Source organism: Girardinichthys multiradiatus, chromosome 15, assembly GCF_021462225.1.
Source record: "Girardinichthys multiradiatus isolate DD_20200921_A chromosome 15, DD_fGirMul_XY1, whole genome shotgun sequence".
Classification (NCBI taxonomy): Eukaryota; Metazoa; Chordata; class Actinopteri; order Cyprinodontiformes; family Goodeidae; genus Girardinichthys; species Girardinichthys multiradiatus.
Genome location: NC_061808.1, coordinates 34,030,444 through 34,048,900, shown reverse-complemented (window position 1 = coordinate 34,048,900; position 18,457 = coordinate 34,030,444). Strand labels below are relative to the sequence as shown.

General features: G+C 40.6%; 1 protein-coding gene across 3 annotated transcripts in view; it reads right to left on the bottom strand.

Moving 5' to 3' along the window:
• Positions 1 to 18,457, bottom strand: part of cnih3 (cornichon family AMPA receptor auxiliary protein 3) — a 126,468-nt gene that overhangs the window by 82,893 nt on the left and 25,118 nt on the right. The gene's annotated exons all lie outside the window — the stretch shown is intronic.

The following is an 18,457-nucleotide window of genomic DNA, read 5'->3' as shown; positions in this document are numbered from 1 at the left end:
AAGTGAACTATTACTTGTAAACAAAGCCATGCAGGTGACGATCATGGCTCCCAGAAATGACGGGGGCGGGACAGAGCACAGACCCGGAAATTGAGGAAAACAGCTGTAGACGTGCTGCGTGCAGCACCTCTGTTCTGCATAATTGTGCCATTATTACAGCTTCAATATTATTGTGAGGGTGAAAAGCAGCTCATTCAACACAGACTTTGAGACGTTCCATTTATAATCTTGGAACCCCATTGGAGAATGCGTGCTGAACGCCGACATTCTCTACGTGCCTTGTCCCTCAACAAGGCAGTAGCGTTGCTAAGCAACACACAGCTTATCAGGTATGATTACCGTATTTTCCGCACTATAAGGCGCACTTAAAAACCTTTAATTTTTTCAAAAAATGACAGTGCACCTTGTAATCCGGAGCGCCTTATATATGGATCAATTGGTTAATTGGTTGATCCATACTGGTTCTACACGGCGCTCTGTCAAAATGTTTCAGTACGACTGGTAAACTACAAAGCCGCACCGCTTGCAGCATTACGGCTACCGTAGTCAGGGGTGTCGCCGAAGTAATAGCGGTAAACACCTGTACTGTGCTTACTCCTAGTCCAACACCACTTGTGTGTGTATAACGTTTGAATGTACTGTTGCAGGAATTGCCTGAACTATATGTGATTAGAAGCTCAGTGTGTGGGGTGTATGTTTCGTGTGTGTGTATGGAAGATGTTGACATTACTCCTCCGGACAGAGGTGGCGCTGTGTGCTGCCGTAGCTGAGAATCAAGAGTGAAGGAGTGACGTCGGTATTATTGTGTGTGTGGGGTGGGTAGAGACGGCGACCGGAGCAGCGGTGTATGAGTCTGTAAGCCCTGTGTTTTTACGTGCTGCAAAGTCATTAAAAAGAACCCCGAATCTCGTCAACAACTCAGTGTTTTGATGCTGTTTCTTCATGCTCAACTCAGCAACGTATGAGTGAGGGAGTTAACCCCGAGGAAACTAGTAACCTGGAGAAAGCGTCTCCCCTGTGTCATCAGACTACGGTCAAGGGACAGAAACAGGAAAGGTTAACAGTACTAACGTTTGATTTAGTGCATCAAACTGTTTCTTTTACGTGTTTACGGAATCAGGGAAAAGTTCCCTTTCACGTTTTAACTAACATTTGATTTCAACTTCAACTTCATAGACTCCAATGCATTCCTAACGTGCGGTTGGCTCTATTCAATAGAATTCTATGTAGAGGAGACCTTACCATGAGAGTGAATGGAGTTATCAGAACGCTGGTTTGTAGTGTATTAATAAAGTTTGACTGACTGACTTATCTGACTGTTTTGTTGACATTCTCTTTAGCACAGCTCCATCTAGTGGATGCATAACGCAACCCCAGTCAAACGTTTGACTGCAGTAGCTTCTATTCTATGCGCCTTATAATCCGGTGCGCCCTATATATGAAAAAAGTTCTAAAATAGGCCATTCATTGAAGGTGCGCCTTATAATCCGGTGCGCCTTATAGTGCGGAAAATACGGTACCTTACAACACACACCTTTACGGTGGCTACGGTGGCTTTTTATGTCCAAAGAGACGTACGCTTTTTGTAGTTGGTTCAGATCGGGGCCGGTTTGTATTCAGACCATAAGCGAACCGCACCAGAGTCCGTTTCGAAGCGGACCGAGACCACCTCAAAAAGTGGGTCTCGATCCAGTTGTTTGGTCCGGACCAGGGTTCGCTTGAGTGTATTCACACCTGCACAAAAGGTCCAGACCAAGGAGGGAAACGAACTCTGGTCTGTTTAAAGCGGACCAAAAGTGGCAAGTGTGAATACACCCATAATCAAGCACTCATGGCTGAAACCTATGCTGTTTGTTCCTTTAACTAATGAACAGACCCTTAGTTCATTATTTGGGGTTGTGTTTGGCCTTGTGACAGTTTTAGCTGTGTTGAAGTGTCAAGAAAAATATTTTATGCGACATTGTGAGTTTCTAGTAATTAATAATAAGTGCTCTTAGAACCCTAACCCTAAAATGATACTCTCTGTGCTCTTAGAAAAAAAGCCAGAGGTACCATTGTGGCAACAATGCTGCAAAAAATCTTGTCTTCCAATTCTTATCCACAGTCAAGGAACTGTGTGGGTCCTGATTTCACAAAAGTACACAAAATTATTTTATTATTATGAATGGTATTAAAATGTAGATAAAATGTTCCATGTCCAGGCGCAGCTGTAGGATGATGGACAACATTAAACATATACAAAAAAAATACATGGCAGTGCATGTTGAATTCTAAGAGCAGATAATTCAATTAAATTCAATTCAAAGATACTTTATTGATCCCCGAGGGGAAATTAGAATTCCAGTACAACCCATCCAAACATACATCATGACACAAGACAAGGGGGGGTACGGGTCACCGAGGCTTTGCTGCTCACTCACAGGCGCTGCCCTTGCTAGATGAGAAAAGAGGCAGATAAAGGAAGTGTTTCATCTTTATGAAAATGCTGAACACTCCCCCTTCCTTTGACCTCTACCAACAATTAGGAAAGACAGTTATTTCCTTGGCAAATGTGTTTTATTGATTCATATAATGTTTCATGCCTCGAGAATTTGATTAGTTCGGTCATGCACAGCACTGTCTCCTGTTGCTTTCGCTTCCTGTTGGGATCATTGAATGACATGGACATACCCTTTGGATCAATCACGCTGCTCCCAAAATAATATAACAATTTATGGAATTACTGTCCATCTAAACAATGTGTGAAAGTGGTTATAAAGTGAAAAGAGCAAAGCCGTCTACATTAGGATGTGTACTGGTTTCTAAATGTGATTGAAACACTGTAAACATTGATTGAATAGCCTGATTTTCAATGCCTTGTCTAAGCTAAACTTGGACAGGATAGATGGACTAAAAATCAAACATTTTAATGTATAAAAATAAGGACAAACTATAAAAAAGTTACTCATAAATGTCCAGTGTTTGGATGGTGCATGTTTGGGTTTGTCATTTGAGGAAATTAGATTGAATCACCTTGTTATGACTTGAGGCCATTTGATTTGCATAAGACTGTGCGGTTGCAGGTTGATGATATTCTAGCCCAGCTGTGCAGTTGCACTGGGATTGGCTGGCCTCTCCTAACTCATCCAAATGGACATCCTTCTGAAACCTAATTCCACGGAAGAGACCCTTCTAATTAAATTCAGCTCACCTGTCAATGAGGGTGGCTGTGATTTAATCTAAGCAGCTTGCCTCTTTGTTGGGTGTCTTGTGAAAAGATTTGACTTTGGCCTGTTTGTTGAAATGTTTGTTAGCTCAAACTAGTTGGTATTCCCAGGTCTAGGTTGCAATCAAGAGTTTGTTTAGAGGCCTGTCTTGTGTAACTTTAAAAGCATTTGTGATCTTCTGAAGACAGGCTCAGAAGCCTCACTTTAGGAAGTGTTTAGTTTGTTTAGTTTTGATCAGTGACTGTAAGCTTTTTATTTCAGCTTTTTATTTTCATTTGGTTCATCATACCTTTGAAAATTTTGTTTTGGTAAACTCCATCCTAAAATGTATTATTTTGGAGACCGTTCACGTTTCATTTTATTATTTTTAACTATAAGAAATTGTTTTTGTAAACATCAACTGATGGTAGTTTGTACTAGTTCTAGTACCCTCCTTTTTGTTCTCCTTTGGTCAAAGCTTGAAAAAAACAAAACAATAAATCACTTTTTATTTTAAAAGCCACCTACATTTGGTTTAATGTTTCGTTCCCTTTTCCCTAGCTGAGCTGGGTTGCAAAATACCTTCAAAATGTTGCTCAGCCATTGAGCTCTTAAGAAACCAGACGTTTGCAACACTAGACGAAGAATGTGGAGAGTAGATAAGGTGGAGACATTAGACTGACCTTTATTTTTCCAGCCAGACCAATTTACAGCAAATTTACCAGAACTGCCTCGTATAAGCTTGGACAATGAAGCCCTGATGATGACATGGTGGAGGATGTCCATCATGTTAACTACTGTGAAATCAATTTCCCATTAAAGACTGAAAGATAAGCTGGGAAGACAGCCATGAATCCATCAGATGATACAGAGTGATCTGTTGTGACTGTACCGCACTAATAATAAAGATGTTCCAAACTTAGACCAAGAAAGACATTTGAATGAAAATTAAAAATCCCATATGTTTAGGGTTCAGCTTCAAAACAACATTCCTTCAGAGCCTTGTCAATTCCATATGATAAGCCACAGTATAAGGGCATGCCTTCATTTGACTCAACAAACAACAGAAATCCCACTGAAGACACCGATGCATTGAAAACAGGCATCGCCAGTAGAATTGGTTCCCTCCTTAAAACCACTGAATTCAGGTGTTCCAGTCACTTTAATGGCCACATGTGCATAGAATCCAGCAGCTAGGCATGTAGAATGATTCCACCAAAATTTGAGAAAGAATGGGTCGCTTTTAGGAGCTCGGGGAATTCCAGCCTGGTACTGTGATGGATGCCACCTGTGCAGCATTTTCATGAAATTTCCTTGCTACTAAAAACTCCACAGTTACCTGTTAGTGGTATCATAATACAGTGGAAGCATTTGGGAATGACAGCTAGTCAGCTAGAAAGTAGTAGGCCATGTGAAATCACAAAAGGGTTGTCGGTGGATGCTGAAGAACAGAGTACACAGAGGTTGCCAACTTTATGCAGTTAGTAGCTGCAGACCTTCAAACTTCATGTGGCCTTCAGACATGCTCGAGAACAGTATGTAGTAGGGTTGTCAAGATGCTAAAATTTGTAACTCCATACAGGGGCAACCTTTTTTCAAGGCAGAGGGTTCTTTCTAACAAGGAGCAAATAATATTATCAATCAAAATATGACATTTTCCTTGCATCATTAGGGCAACAACTAACAAGTAGCAATTCAGCACCCATTTAGAAAAACTCTATAGTTATAAACTGTTGCTTCCCTGTATTGCAAAACCGTAGACAAGATAACACTTAAAAGAAGTGTTTATGTACTTCATGAAAGTATCTTGTATTCAGTTGTGCGATTCTCTCCAAAAATTACCAGAACTCAATTTTGTTCTCGGCCGACAACAGAAGGCTCTCTCAAGATTTTAATGAACCATTCAGATGTTTTCTGATAAACGTAACACATGCTTGTAGGGTTGTAGGGTCTTCCACAGAGAACATTTCAGTCCATTGTTCCTAATAGTGTTTTTGGTGACTGTGTTTCCAACTAAATTCAGATTATTAACAAGCTTCCCCTGTGTAGCTGTGGGCTGAGCCCTCAAATTTCTTATGATCACTCTCACCCAGTAAAGAGAGATCTTCCATAGAGCTCAACACTGAGGGTGATTGATGGTCATAAAACATCTCTTTCCCTTCCCAAATCATCCCAACAGTTCTCACCTTCTCACCAAGGTTTTTGCTGATGTTCCGTAGGCCCATTCCAGTCTTTTAAAGATCTACTATTTTGTCCCTAAAATCCAATGAAAAATCCTTTGTCTTGACAGTGGTAGTGAAGATGTGCTCTCTTCACATAATTAATTGAAATCGGGACTCTCTGTACTTAATTGATTAACTGGCTGATTATAATTTGTCATGTGGACAGATAATCAATATGTGGGAGCCAGATTTGTGGCTGGATTATCATAATTAATGTAACATTTGTGTCATGATTTCTTTCCAGATTTTTGGCTGAGATTCTGCCTCTACATTAAAATGACAAAATCAGATCCCAACTGTAAATAATTTCTCAATGGATCAGTTCACTGTTCAGTATTCTCTTCAGCATATCAGGAAGTGGTGAAGTCCAGAGTACAGAGAGATTTTTCTTTTATACTGTCTGTGTTGCTAACCTTTTCTAAATGCTTTTTTGAAGCAACCAATAAAGGGCAGAGTGCCGCAGAGTGTGAAGTGATTGCAGTTCCTCCTTATCCTCTACAACACCATTTACAGGCATCGACGGCTGTGAGCTGAAACTACTTGTTGTGTATGGGTCTGTACAGTAACAGATTACAGTGCTGGCTTCTGTCCACTGCCAACAAAGAGCTTGTGAGCACCAATACAAAAACACAAAGCTGGCTAAGAGGGGAAAAAAAACCCTACAACAAATTAGAGTTAAATATTTACCAGTTTTTACAACATGTCACATTTTTAACTAAATGTGAAATCAGATCTGGTTAAGATCTTTTTACAAAGTTTTAAAAAAGTATAGAGAACCAAACAGGTAGATGAATTTTACAATATTTAAGCACACTACAGCAGAGAAGCATTTTAGTAGCTCTCATTGTCCTCGCAACACAATTTTTTTATATTTGATGGGAGGGAATGGACATGCTTTCTTTGTTGGGTCTCTTTGGTCAGTGTTGACAATAAGGCTATCAGCTTTGTGAGAACATCAACCCAGGTACCTAGCAAATAAAACAATTCAATTTAATTCGATTCAGTTTTATTTATGTAGCCCCAATTCACAACACATCGTCTCAAGGCAATTTACAAAGTCAATTCAATCGAATAAATAGATTTCAAGTCAGGTACATACATTCCAATTAATCCTAACTATCAAACAGTGCAGTCAGATTCAGTTTATTATTCAAATTGGTTAGGTTTTTCTATCTAAGGAAACCCAGCAGATTGCATCGAGTCAGTGACTTGCAGCATTCAATCCTCCTGGATGAGCATGTAGAGACAGTGCACAGTTGCTTGCATTGACTTTGCAGCAATCCCTCATACTGAGCATGCATGTAGTGACAATGTAGAGGAAAACTCCCTTTAACAGGAAGAAACAATAATAGTAGTGCTTCAATAACATTTAATCTCTTTTGTATTCTAAATGTAGTTTGTATTTATTGTTAGGGTTGGGGTTAGGGTTTAGTCACAGCAAATATGTGACGCGCCAAGAGAAAAGTAGGAACAAGTCCTACTGCATGGTGGGGATTAACCATCCATTTCCCAAAAAAAGAGTGATTTTAATTTCATTGCAAAATGTGCAAGCTGAAGTTATAAAAGTTTTAAAATGGTAAGTTTTGTGTTTAAACTCAGCCTGTTTTCAGCCTAAAACCCAGCCGGCCTGCATCTGCATATCGGGGAGGGAAAACCCACAGCTCATTTATATAGCAGCTATGTTTGGCTCTGCGCTGACTTTTGTTATGTGTGTCGGCCAATAAGCTGCATGCTTCAAGTAAGCACGTGGCTACTTAAAACAGCTGCTATTTGAAAAAAAATATGCCTCTTCAAGATCGACCAAGCTGAACGCATCGCCCAAGAACTGAACCGCTGCAGAACCGATGATGATGCCGGACTCTCTTCAGATTCCGAATCATAAAGAGATCAAGCAGAAGGAATTGATGATAGCGACTACATAACGTTCGTGAACATTCCTTCCTGATGGAGAAAACTTTGGACTGGCGGCAGAGGAGCCAAAATGTAAGATATCAAAAGCTATTGCCATTGCAACATTTGAAGAAGACAGAGACAGCAAAATGGAGAAGATCCATAAATTTCACTGTAAATGCTACGGGAGAAGAAAGGAGTATTCTTCACTTGGGACACAGTCCTGTTGCCGCAAACGTTCTCCAGAGCTCATGTACAACATACAGATGCTGCAACACATAAGCAGCAAGTTATTCAAATTAACAGCTTTTGTTACTGCCCAGCTTCCAGGGTTATTCTAACAAAACTTTGAAGCCTGTTTTCTTTCATAGAACTTTGGAGAGTGCCAGCATTCAAATGGTCATATCTCCAATTCTTTTTCAATTTCCACAAGTTTGACATCATTGGAAAGCTTAGACTCCACTTTCAGGCTTTCTAAATAACTCAAAATGACCTTGGGTAGACTTGTTCTTGGTTTTGCCACGGTGTGACACATATAATAATACATACATAAACCTGGAAAATTACTAAAACAGCAGTCTCCATGTGTGTGTTACCTAGGGAATAAAGATCCTTCTTTTAACTTTCATAGTTACCTAAAGGCTGTTAATATTTTCAAATTCAGTATGTCCCATGACAAACTGAAGTTCAAAGCTTAAAAACCTAAAGCAGCAAGTTACAGTGGGGAGAACAAGTATTTGATACACTGCCGACTTTGCAGGTTTTCCCACTTGCAAAGCATGGTGAAGTCTTTAGATTTTATCATAGATACTCTTCAACTGTGAGTGACAGAATCTAAAACAAAAATCCATAAAATCACATTGTGTGATTTTTTTAAGTAATTAATTTGCATTTTATTGCATGACATAAGTATCTGATACATGAGAAAAACAAAACTTATTTTTAAAATTTTGTACCTTTGTCAATACAGATCTTCTCCAGATCCTTCAGGTTTCAGGGCTGTTGCTGGGCTATACAGGTCCTTCTCAAAATATTAGCATATTGTGATAAAGTTCATTATTTTCCATAATGTCATGATAAAAATGTAACATTCATATATTTTAGATTCATTGCACACTAACTGAAATATTTCAGGTCTTTTATTGTCTTAATACAGATGATTTTGGCATACAGCTCATGAAAACCCAAAATTCCTATCTCACAAAATTAGCATATCATTAAAAGGGTCTCTAAACGAGCTATGAACCTAATCATCTGAATCAACGAGTTAACTCTAAACACCTGCAAAAGATTCCTGAGGCCTTTAAAACTCCCAGCGTGGTTCATCACTCAAAACCCCAATCATGGGTAAGACTGCCGATCTGACTGCTGTCCAGAAGGCCACTATTGACACCCTCAAGCAAGAGGGTAAGACACAGAAAGACATTTCTGAACAAATAGGCTGTTCCCAGAGTGCTGTATCAAGGCACCTCAGTGGGAAGTCTGTGGGAAGGAAAAAGTGTGGCAGAAAACGCTGCACAACGAGAAGAGGTGACCGGACCCTGAGGAAGATTGTGGAGAAGGGCCGATTCCAGACCTTGGGGGACCTGCGGAAGCAGTGGACTGAGTCTGGAGTAGAAACATCCAGAGCCACCGTGCACAGGCGTGTGCAGGAAATGGGCTACAGGTGCCGCATTCCCCAGGTCAAGCCACTGTGTTTTATCAAGGGCAGGGTCAATGCAGCTAGCTATCAGGAGATTTTGGAGCACTTCATGCTTCCATCTGCTGAAAAGCTTTATGGAGATGAAGATTTCATTTTTCAGCACGACCTGGCACCTGCTCACAGTGCCAAAACCACTGGTAAATGGTTTACTGACCATGGTATCACTCTGCTCAATTGGCCTGCCAACTCTCCTGACCTGAACCCCATAGAGAATCTGTGGGATATTCTGAAGAGAACGTTGAGAGACTCAAGACCCAACACTCTGGATGAGCTAAAGGCCGCTATCGAAGCATCCTGGCCTCCATAAGACCTCAGCAGTGCCACAGGCTGATTGCCTCCATGCCACGCCGCATGGAAGCAATCATTTCTGCAAAAGGATTCCCGACCAAGTATTGAGTGCATAACTGTACATGATTATTTGAAGGTTGACGTTTTTTGTATTAAAAACACTTTTCTTTTATTGGTCGGATGAAATATGCTAATTTTGTGAGATAGGAATTTTGGGTTTTCATGAGCTGTATGCCAAAATCATCCGTATTAAGACAATAAAAGACCTGAAATATTTCAGTTAGTGTGCAATAATCTAAAATATATGAATGTTAAATTTTCATCATGACATTATGCAAAATAATGAACTTTATCACAATATGCTAATATTTTGAGAAGGACCTGTACAAACTTTTAGCTCCCTCCAAAGATTTTCGATTGGGTTCAGATCTGGAGCCTGGCTAGGCCACTCCAAGACCTTGAGATGCTTCTTATGGAGTCACTCCTTAGTTGCCCTAGCTGTGTGCCTCGGGTTGTTGTCAAGCTGAAAGACCCAGCCACGACCCATCTTCAATGCCCTTACTGAGGGAAGGAGGTTGTTGGCTAAGATCTCCTGATACATGGCCCTATCCCTCCTCCCTTCAATAAGGTGCAGTCGTCCTGTCCCCTTTGCAGAAAAGCATCTCCAAAGAATGATGTTTCCACCTCCATGCTTCACAGTAGGGATGATGTTCTTGGGATTGTACTTATCCTTCTTCCTCCAAACACAACGAGTGTTGTTTAGTCCAAAAAGCTCTATTTTTGTCTCATCAGACCACATGACCTTCTCCCATTCCTCCTCTGGATCATCCAGATGTTTGCTGGACAACTTTAGATGGGCCTGGACATGACTGTGGTCCCAGCTCTCTTCAGGTCATTGACTAGGTCCTGCCGTGAAGTTCTAGGCTGATCCCTCACCTTCCTCATGATCATTGTTGCCCCACAAGGTGAGGCCAAGGGAGATTGACCATCATGTTGAACTTCTTCCATTTTCTTATAAATGTGCCAACGGTTGTTGCCTTCTCACCAAGCTGCTTGGCTATTTTCCTTGTCTACTATTTTATCCCTGATGTCCTTACACAGCTCTGTTTGTACAGGTGTCTGTATGGACAGGTGTCTTTTATACAGAAAACGAGTTCAAACAGGTGCAGTTAATACAGGTAATGAGTGGAGAACAGGAGGGCTTCTTAAAGAACTAATAGGCCTGTGAGAGCTGGGATTCTTACTGGTTGTTAGGGGATCAAATACTTATGTCATGAAATAAAATGCTAATTAATTAATTAAAAATCACACAATGTGATTTTCTGTATTTTTGTTTTAGATTCCGTCACTCACAGTTGAAGACTACCTGTGATAAAAATTAAAGACTTCTACATGCTTTTGCAAGTGGGGAAACCTACTTGCTCTCCCCACTGTACCTCTTCTCCCTTCAGGCTTCCTGTTATCTACTTGAAGTCTCATTCTCTCTCGCTCTTTCACAGCCGGAATAAACAAGAGACAAGTATGGACACGAAGTTTCCTTTTAAAATATCTCCCTTACTTTATTTTCAAAGATCTGAATGATGTTGACAAAGTTAACTATGAGTGTTCTACCAACAGTAACAACTTCCATACTGAACATTGTTGTCGTGAGTGCAACCTGGTAGCACTTAAGCATGGTGCATTCACCGATTCTGAAAAATGTTTAACTTTGCAACTTGCCGTTTACCTGTCAGGACAGATGAATCTTCAGATCAACAATTTCTCTATTCATCTCTGCTAAGTATTGCTGCTAACCAAGTGCAACTCTGTGGCCTCATTCAGTAGGATAACCTGGTCAAACATTTCCAATCAACAGAGCTCACACCTGCAGCTTACAGGGCATTTTTTTTCAAGAAATCCCACAGCAGACCAATGACGATCTAGTGCACCCAATGCCTCAGTGTGTCAGGGCTCAATCCCATCTGATTATAATATTTTGTATTCTTCTTAACCAATCCAATCGTCAGTTTGATTCACAGGGAGGAAACCAAACATGGCAGCTCTGCAGGTTGTTATGCATTATAAATTGATAAATGTCATTCATTTTATATTTCATAATACACTACATCTGTGTTGTCATAAATGTTAGAGGCATTCAGTTTGGATTATATAATCTGCATTAGTTTTGTTTATTCTTTACACTGTCCAGGTTTTGCTCAACACGAAAAAAAATAAAACAGAAGTTAAACGTGTGTGAAGAATTGAATGAATAAGTTTAGCAACTTTATCAAAAAATATTTGAAAACTAAATCTAGTAGTTCAGGGCCACATCTTCATTTAACTGTAGTGATGGGTTTCATGTGAGGAACAGGAAAGGAGGGGTTTGAGAATTTTGGGAGATGGAGGAAAATAAATGTTAAAGCAAGGAAAAATGAGATGAAACCTTTTGTACCCTTTTCGCTTACTGGTTTCTTTGATGTGTTCTCTATTGCATAATGATATGCAAATATGACAAAATATGCAAATGTGTCTGAGTGAGAGGAAATCTGTCTAATGTACTGCTATCAGACTTCTAAAATACCTTTCAGGCTGACGAATGCCTCTTCATAACATCCTTCTTCAGCCATGACTTTCTCTTTCTGTCTATCTGCAACATTCTTTAACTTAATGTTCTCCAAACTTACAGTTTTTTCATCTGCCTCTATAATGTTTCTGCCCTCCTTGTTCTGCTCATCCCCAAGGACATCTAGTCATTTTGCCAAAGAAACTGTGCTGTGCAGAGCTCCTAAGTCAAAGTCACCTTCAGACCAACTGCTGGTGCTGTGTGGTGCATTATTAAGCACCAACTGAGTTAGTAAAACCCCATAAGACTAAAAGGAGAAGACTTTAGAACGCTGGAGCTCCTCCTAAAACAACTTTGTTAGGGAAAGCATCTCAAAGCAGGCGGACTCTTCTCTACATTCTTTTGCACAACCTCTACTTATTGTTTCTAAACCGTTTTGAAGTTATGAACAAACGTTTTAAACTGCACACAAAAGATTTGAAAAATATTGTGTGTCATTTGAAAGATAATTTTAAAAAGAAACACAAAAAGCAAGAAAAGATTAGATTTGGTTAACAAAAACAAAAATTTTATTTTCAAAGTCAAGGATTTAAAATCACCCACAACTGCTATACCTAAATGTTTTACAATATATAAAAAGGAACCAGCAGTTTGCATACACTAATAATGGTCATGAATTTCATTTTAAATATCTATGTGAACCATTGTTTTTCCAGTGGGAAAGTATTAGACAACAGAGCGGGGTGATATTATAGTTAGTGGCAGTAATGCATATATCACTCAACTTGCCAGTTGTTTTAAAGACTGAAAAGAAGAACCGCAGCTACACACTAACAGCTCTTATCATTTACACATTAACCCATTTAGCAGCATGCTAAATGGGCTTAAAGTGGACTTTACAAATTTGTTTTAGCCCCCTTTAGACAGCTGTCACAAAATCATCTAAAATTGCTTCTGGTCCTAATGCAACCAAGAGGCCTGTTGATGCATATTCTATAGATACCAAGGATTGTCATTGGAAGCACTTTGCCTCCATTTAGGAGCCACCATGTGAATGACATCTGGTTGTGGTTTAACACACAACAAATCTGAAATCGCAAATTTAACACCCTCAGAGTTAAAATGAACACTTTCCCAGGGTTTATATGGGAACCACTGGCAAAGTGTTAAATTAACATTTTTATTTAGTTAAAATTATTAACACTAGGCAGTGTTGCTTAACAAACTCTTACAGTGTTAAATATTAACACTACAGGATGACTTAAAATTATTAACACTGTGACAGTGTTGTCTAATAAACTCTTTCAGTGTTAAATATTAACCCTAACCCTAACCCCTAACCCCTAACACCCGCTACACGACCGAGGACGTTTAGAAAAAACATTTAAAAGTAATTGGCTACTTAACCTAAATTGTTCAAAACTATATTTTATAGAGGAATTTAGTTTAACGTTAACCCACAATGTCTTAACATGACATGAAATAAACGCTAATGTCCGGGCAGGTCTGCTTAAAGTTAGCAAAAAACGGCGACGAAAACTTGTTATAAATGCCAATAAATTTTAATCTGTCCCCAAATTTAGAAACAACGAGTCAGCGTAAACACATTTTAATAAAAGTAGCAATGGCACGATGACTAATTTGTGAAATTTTACTCACCAGTCTCTCCTTCTCATGCGCCATGTGAGTGTGAGAAAATGGCTGCTGACAAATTCCTTCACGGGGGGTACCTGTCCAAGTACCCGGATGTTCAAAGTGTCACTCATTAGTGTTAAATACCGTCAACTCCGTGATTTGACACCAACACTCTTATGTTTCATTAGTGGAGAGTTGATACTACCAAAATCAACACCAATACATCAACACTTCACTCTGAAAAAGCCTAACACCAGCATTTTAACACTGATGAATTTGCTGTGCAGATATTTGATCTTATCTCTTGGCATAATTTTTATAGTTCATTTAAACTGGTTAAATTCCCTGCACAGATTCAGCTATTTGTCACTGTCCATGTTTTTTAAACAGTATTTACGAAGCCCATCCAGGAAGGTCTTAGCTGTTAAATGAAATTTTGGGATCACTTTCTTGTTGGAACACACAGTTGTGTGTGAGTATCAACCATATAGTCTTCCTTTAATTTTTGTAATCAGGCAATCGGTTGGTTTGAGTCGTACCTTCAAACTAGACAACAGTGGGTTAAAATCAATAGAAAAATGTCATGTCCCTTTGGAGATCAAAATGGGAATACTGTGATTTAGTCCTTTAATAAAGGAGTTGGCTTTGGTTGCCCAGCAGCATCATTATGCAGATGATACAGTGAAATTTTTTTCTGCCAAGTCAGCTAACAAGGCTGCTGAGACCCTAACGGCATATCTGGGTGATGTCTTTAGGTGGTTAAAGTATAATAATTTCGTACTTAATTTGATTGATCAAATTGTTTTAAATTAATAATAGATTATACACCTATTCAGGCTGCTCAGATGTTAATGCATGCTATGATGTCCTCGCAAACTCGTTCAAACAAAAAAAATTGTTCACACTTTTTTTATAAAGTGAAACTGATATGTAGATTCATTACACATAGAGTAAAACATTTCAAGCCTTTCCGTCTTGTAAAATAAAGGATTGGTGCACAAACAACAGGAATTACCATAACTTAGAGAGGTTTGTCAAGCAAAATCCATTCAAGAATTTGGGGGAGCTTCACAAGGAATTGTCTTAATACGGATGATTTTGGCATACAGCTCATGAAAACCCAAAATTCCTATCTCACAAAATTAGCATATCATTAAAGGGTCTCTAAACGAGCTATGAACCTCATCATCTGAATCAACGAGTTAACTCTAAACACCTGCAAAAGATTCCTGAGGCCTTTAAAACTCCCAGCCTGGTTCATCACTCCTAACCCCAATCATGGGTAAGACTGCCGACCTGACTGCTGTCCAGAAGGCCACTATTGACACCATCAAGCAAGAGGGTAAGACACAGAAAGACATTTCTGAACGAATAGGCTGTTCCCAGAGTGCTGTATCAAGGCACCTCAGTGGGAAGTCTGTGGGAAGGAAAAAGTGTGGCAGAAAACGCTGTACAATGAGAAGAGGTGACCGGACCCTGAGGAAGATTGTGGAGAAGGGCCAATTCCAGACCTTGAGGGACCTGCAGAAGCAGTGGACTGAGTCTGGAGTAGAAACATCCAGAGCCACCGTGCACAGGCGTGTGCAGGAAATGGGCTACAGGTGCCGCATTCCCCAGTCCTGGGCTACAGAGAAGCTGCACTGGACTGTTGCTCAGTGGTCCAAAGTACTTTTTTCGGATGAAAGCAAATTCTGCATGTCATTCGGAAATCAAGGTGCCAGAGTCGGGAGGAAGACTGGGGAGAAGGAAATGCCAAAATGCCAGAAGTCCAGTGTCAAGTACCCACAGTCAGTGATGGTCTGGGGTGCCGTGTCAGCTGCTGGTGTTGGTCCACTGTGTTTTATCAAGGGCAGGGTCAATGCAGCTAGCTATCAGGAGATTTTGGAGCACTTCATGCTTCCATCTGCTGAAAAGCTTTATGGAGAATAAGATTTCATTTTTCAGCACGACCTGGCACCTGCTCACAGTGCCAAAACCACTGGTAAATGGTTTACTGACCATGGTATCAATCACTGTGCTCAATTGGCCTGCCAACTCCCCTGACCTGAACCCCATAGAGAATCTGTGGGATATTGTGAAGAGAACGTTGAGAGACTCAAGACCCAACACTCTGGATGAGCTAAAGGCTGCTATCGAAGCATCCTGGGCTTCCATAAGACCTCAGTGCCACAGGCTGATTGCCTCCATGCCACGCCACATTGAAGCAGTCATTTCTGCAAAAGGATTCCCGACCAAGTATTGAGTGCATAACTGTACATGATTATTTGAAGGTTGACGTTTTTTTGTATTAAAAACACTTTTCTTTTATTGGTCAGATGAAATATGCTAATTTTGTGAAATAGGAATTTTGGGTTTTCATGAGCTGTATGCCAAAATCATCCATATTAAGACAATAAAAGACCTGAAATATTTCAGTTAGTGTGCAATGAATCTAAAATACATGAATGTTAAATTTTCATCATTACATTATAGAAAATAATGAACTTGATCACAATATGCTAATTTTTTGAGAAGGACCTGTATAACAGGAAATTATGGAGCACTTCATGCTTCTTTCTGCTGACATGTTTTATGGAGATGCTGTTTCCTTTATCCAGTAGGACTTGGCACCTGCCCACACTGCCAAAGGTATCAGAAGCTGGTTCCATGACCATGATGTTTCTGTGCTTGATTGACCAGCAAACCTACCTAACCGGAACCCTGTACAGGGGCCAACTATCAAAGCAACCTGGGCTTCCATTACATGTCACCTGTGCCACAAAGCTGATGACCTCCATACCACGCTGCATTGATGCAGTAATTTGTGTAAAATGATGCCCAACCAAGTATTCAGTCCATAGAAATTAACATACATTTAAGAAGCCTGAAATTTCTGTTTAAAATATCTTTTATTTTTTCTGAGTTGGCACTGTCTGAATGGCAGCCTGTTGCAGCATCTCTGTCATAATCTGTGTGTTTCTGGCTGTTTCTAATGTGTTTTCGCTTTTCTGTTTGATGTTTTGTTTTTGCTCTTTGGACTGTTTAACAGAGGTTTTAGGGAGCCGCTCCATTTATTACTCCCGTGAACTCCAGATGGCATTGAGTGATGCATGGATACTCCCATTCAAGACACCGCACATCCTTGCTGAGATCAGGAGAAGAAAGCAGGAATGCAGAGCTGAAGTTGTGTCATGAGAAAAAACGAACGTTCAAACCCACTGTATCTTCACTTGTCATTAGAAATTTAGGATCACTTCCCAATAAAATAGACGAGCTCACTGCACTTACAAGACTATAGCTAGAATACAGACAAGCCAGCGTAATGTGTTTCATGTAGATGTGACTCAATAACATCACACCGGACTCTGTTATTGCACTAAATGAGAGTTATTGCACTCTTACCACTGCCTATAGTGCAGTGGTAAGAGGAGAGGTGGGGGTCTGGCAATGTATGTAAACAAGTGGTGCAAGCTTGGGCGTGTGCATGTGAAGGAGCAGCAATGCACTAAAAACATTGAGCTACTAGCTGTTAGCATGTACCATGCTACCTTCCCCAAGATTTTTAACAAGTGATTGTGATTACTGTTTATATCCCCCAGTCGGCCGATGCTGCAGCAGCCTATGAGCTCCTTCACACAGTAGTATCACAGCTGAAGACATTGCACCCCAAGCCCTAATCCTAATCTCTGGAGATTTCAAGAGGCACTGGAAATGAAGGGCTTTATCTGAGAAACATGAAATACATGGTGAACACGCAGACTAGAAGGCAACCGAAGACGAAGGGCAGAAGGACTGATGACTAAATGACATAGGGGCCAATGAAGTGGGGAGACAGTTTCTTAGTCACAGCCTTTAAAGGACAACCAAACCTTCTGGCCTGGATTGTACACAGGAACTGGCCGCCGCCTTCGAATGTGGTGGCGAATGGAGGTAACCGGCTATGTACTTCTCGTCTGCAGAGAACAAAGGTGGTTGGTAGCCCATAGAGGCCTCAAATGGTGAGAGGCCTGTAGCTGATGAAACCTGTGAATTTATGGCATATTCTACCCAAGGGAGGTAAACGCTCCAGTCCAGAGGGTTTGTAGCAGTCGAGCACTTGAGAATGGACTCCATCTGCTGGTTCATGCGTTCAGTCTGTCCATGAGATTGGGGGTGGTAACCAGAGGTCCGGGAGGTCTTGGCCCCAAGAGCCAAACAACACTGTTTCCTAACATGAGATGCAAATTGAGGCCCACGATCTGACAATATATCCTGAGGGATGCCATGAAGGCAAAAATCATGCTGAACTAACAACTGAGCTGTCTGAAATGCTGATGGGAGCTTATTTAAGGGAACAAGGTGACAGGCCTTAGAAAAGCGCTCAACAATAGTAAGGATGGCCGTCATCCCTTTAGAGATGGGCAAACCAGTTACAAAATCAAGGGCTATATGTGACCAGGGGCGCTTGGGAGTGCTGAGGGGTTGGAGTAAGCCATTAGGTGGCTGGTGGCCTGATTTTTGCCTAGCACAGACCGAGGATGCTTGTACGTACTCCCTGACATCCTTATGAAGAGATGGCCACCAAAATCTTCTAGAAATAAGAGAGATTGTCCAGCTAACCCCTGGGTGACCTGAAAACCTAGCAGTATGAAACCAACGGATTAGCCTAAACCTAACAGACGTAGGAAAACAAAAACCCTATTGGGGGGACCAGTGGCTGGGTCTGGCTCGTGCTGCTTGGCCTGATTAACAAAGTTCTCAATCTTCCAAACCAAAGCCCCAAAAGTCCAATGAGGGGGAACGATAGGCACCGCCTCTTTCACAATGTTATCAGGGGAGTACAGTCGGGACAGGGCATCAGGCTTAATATTTTTCGAGCCAGGCCTATAGGAAATGGAGAGATCGAAACGGAAAAAACAAAGTGACTAGCGTGATTGCCGTGGGTCTTAGCTGACTCCAAATAGGCCAAATTCTTGTGGTCGGTCCATACTAAAAAGGGGTGTTTAGCACCCTCAAGCCAGTGTCGCCATTCATC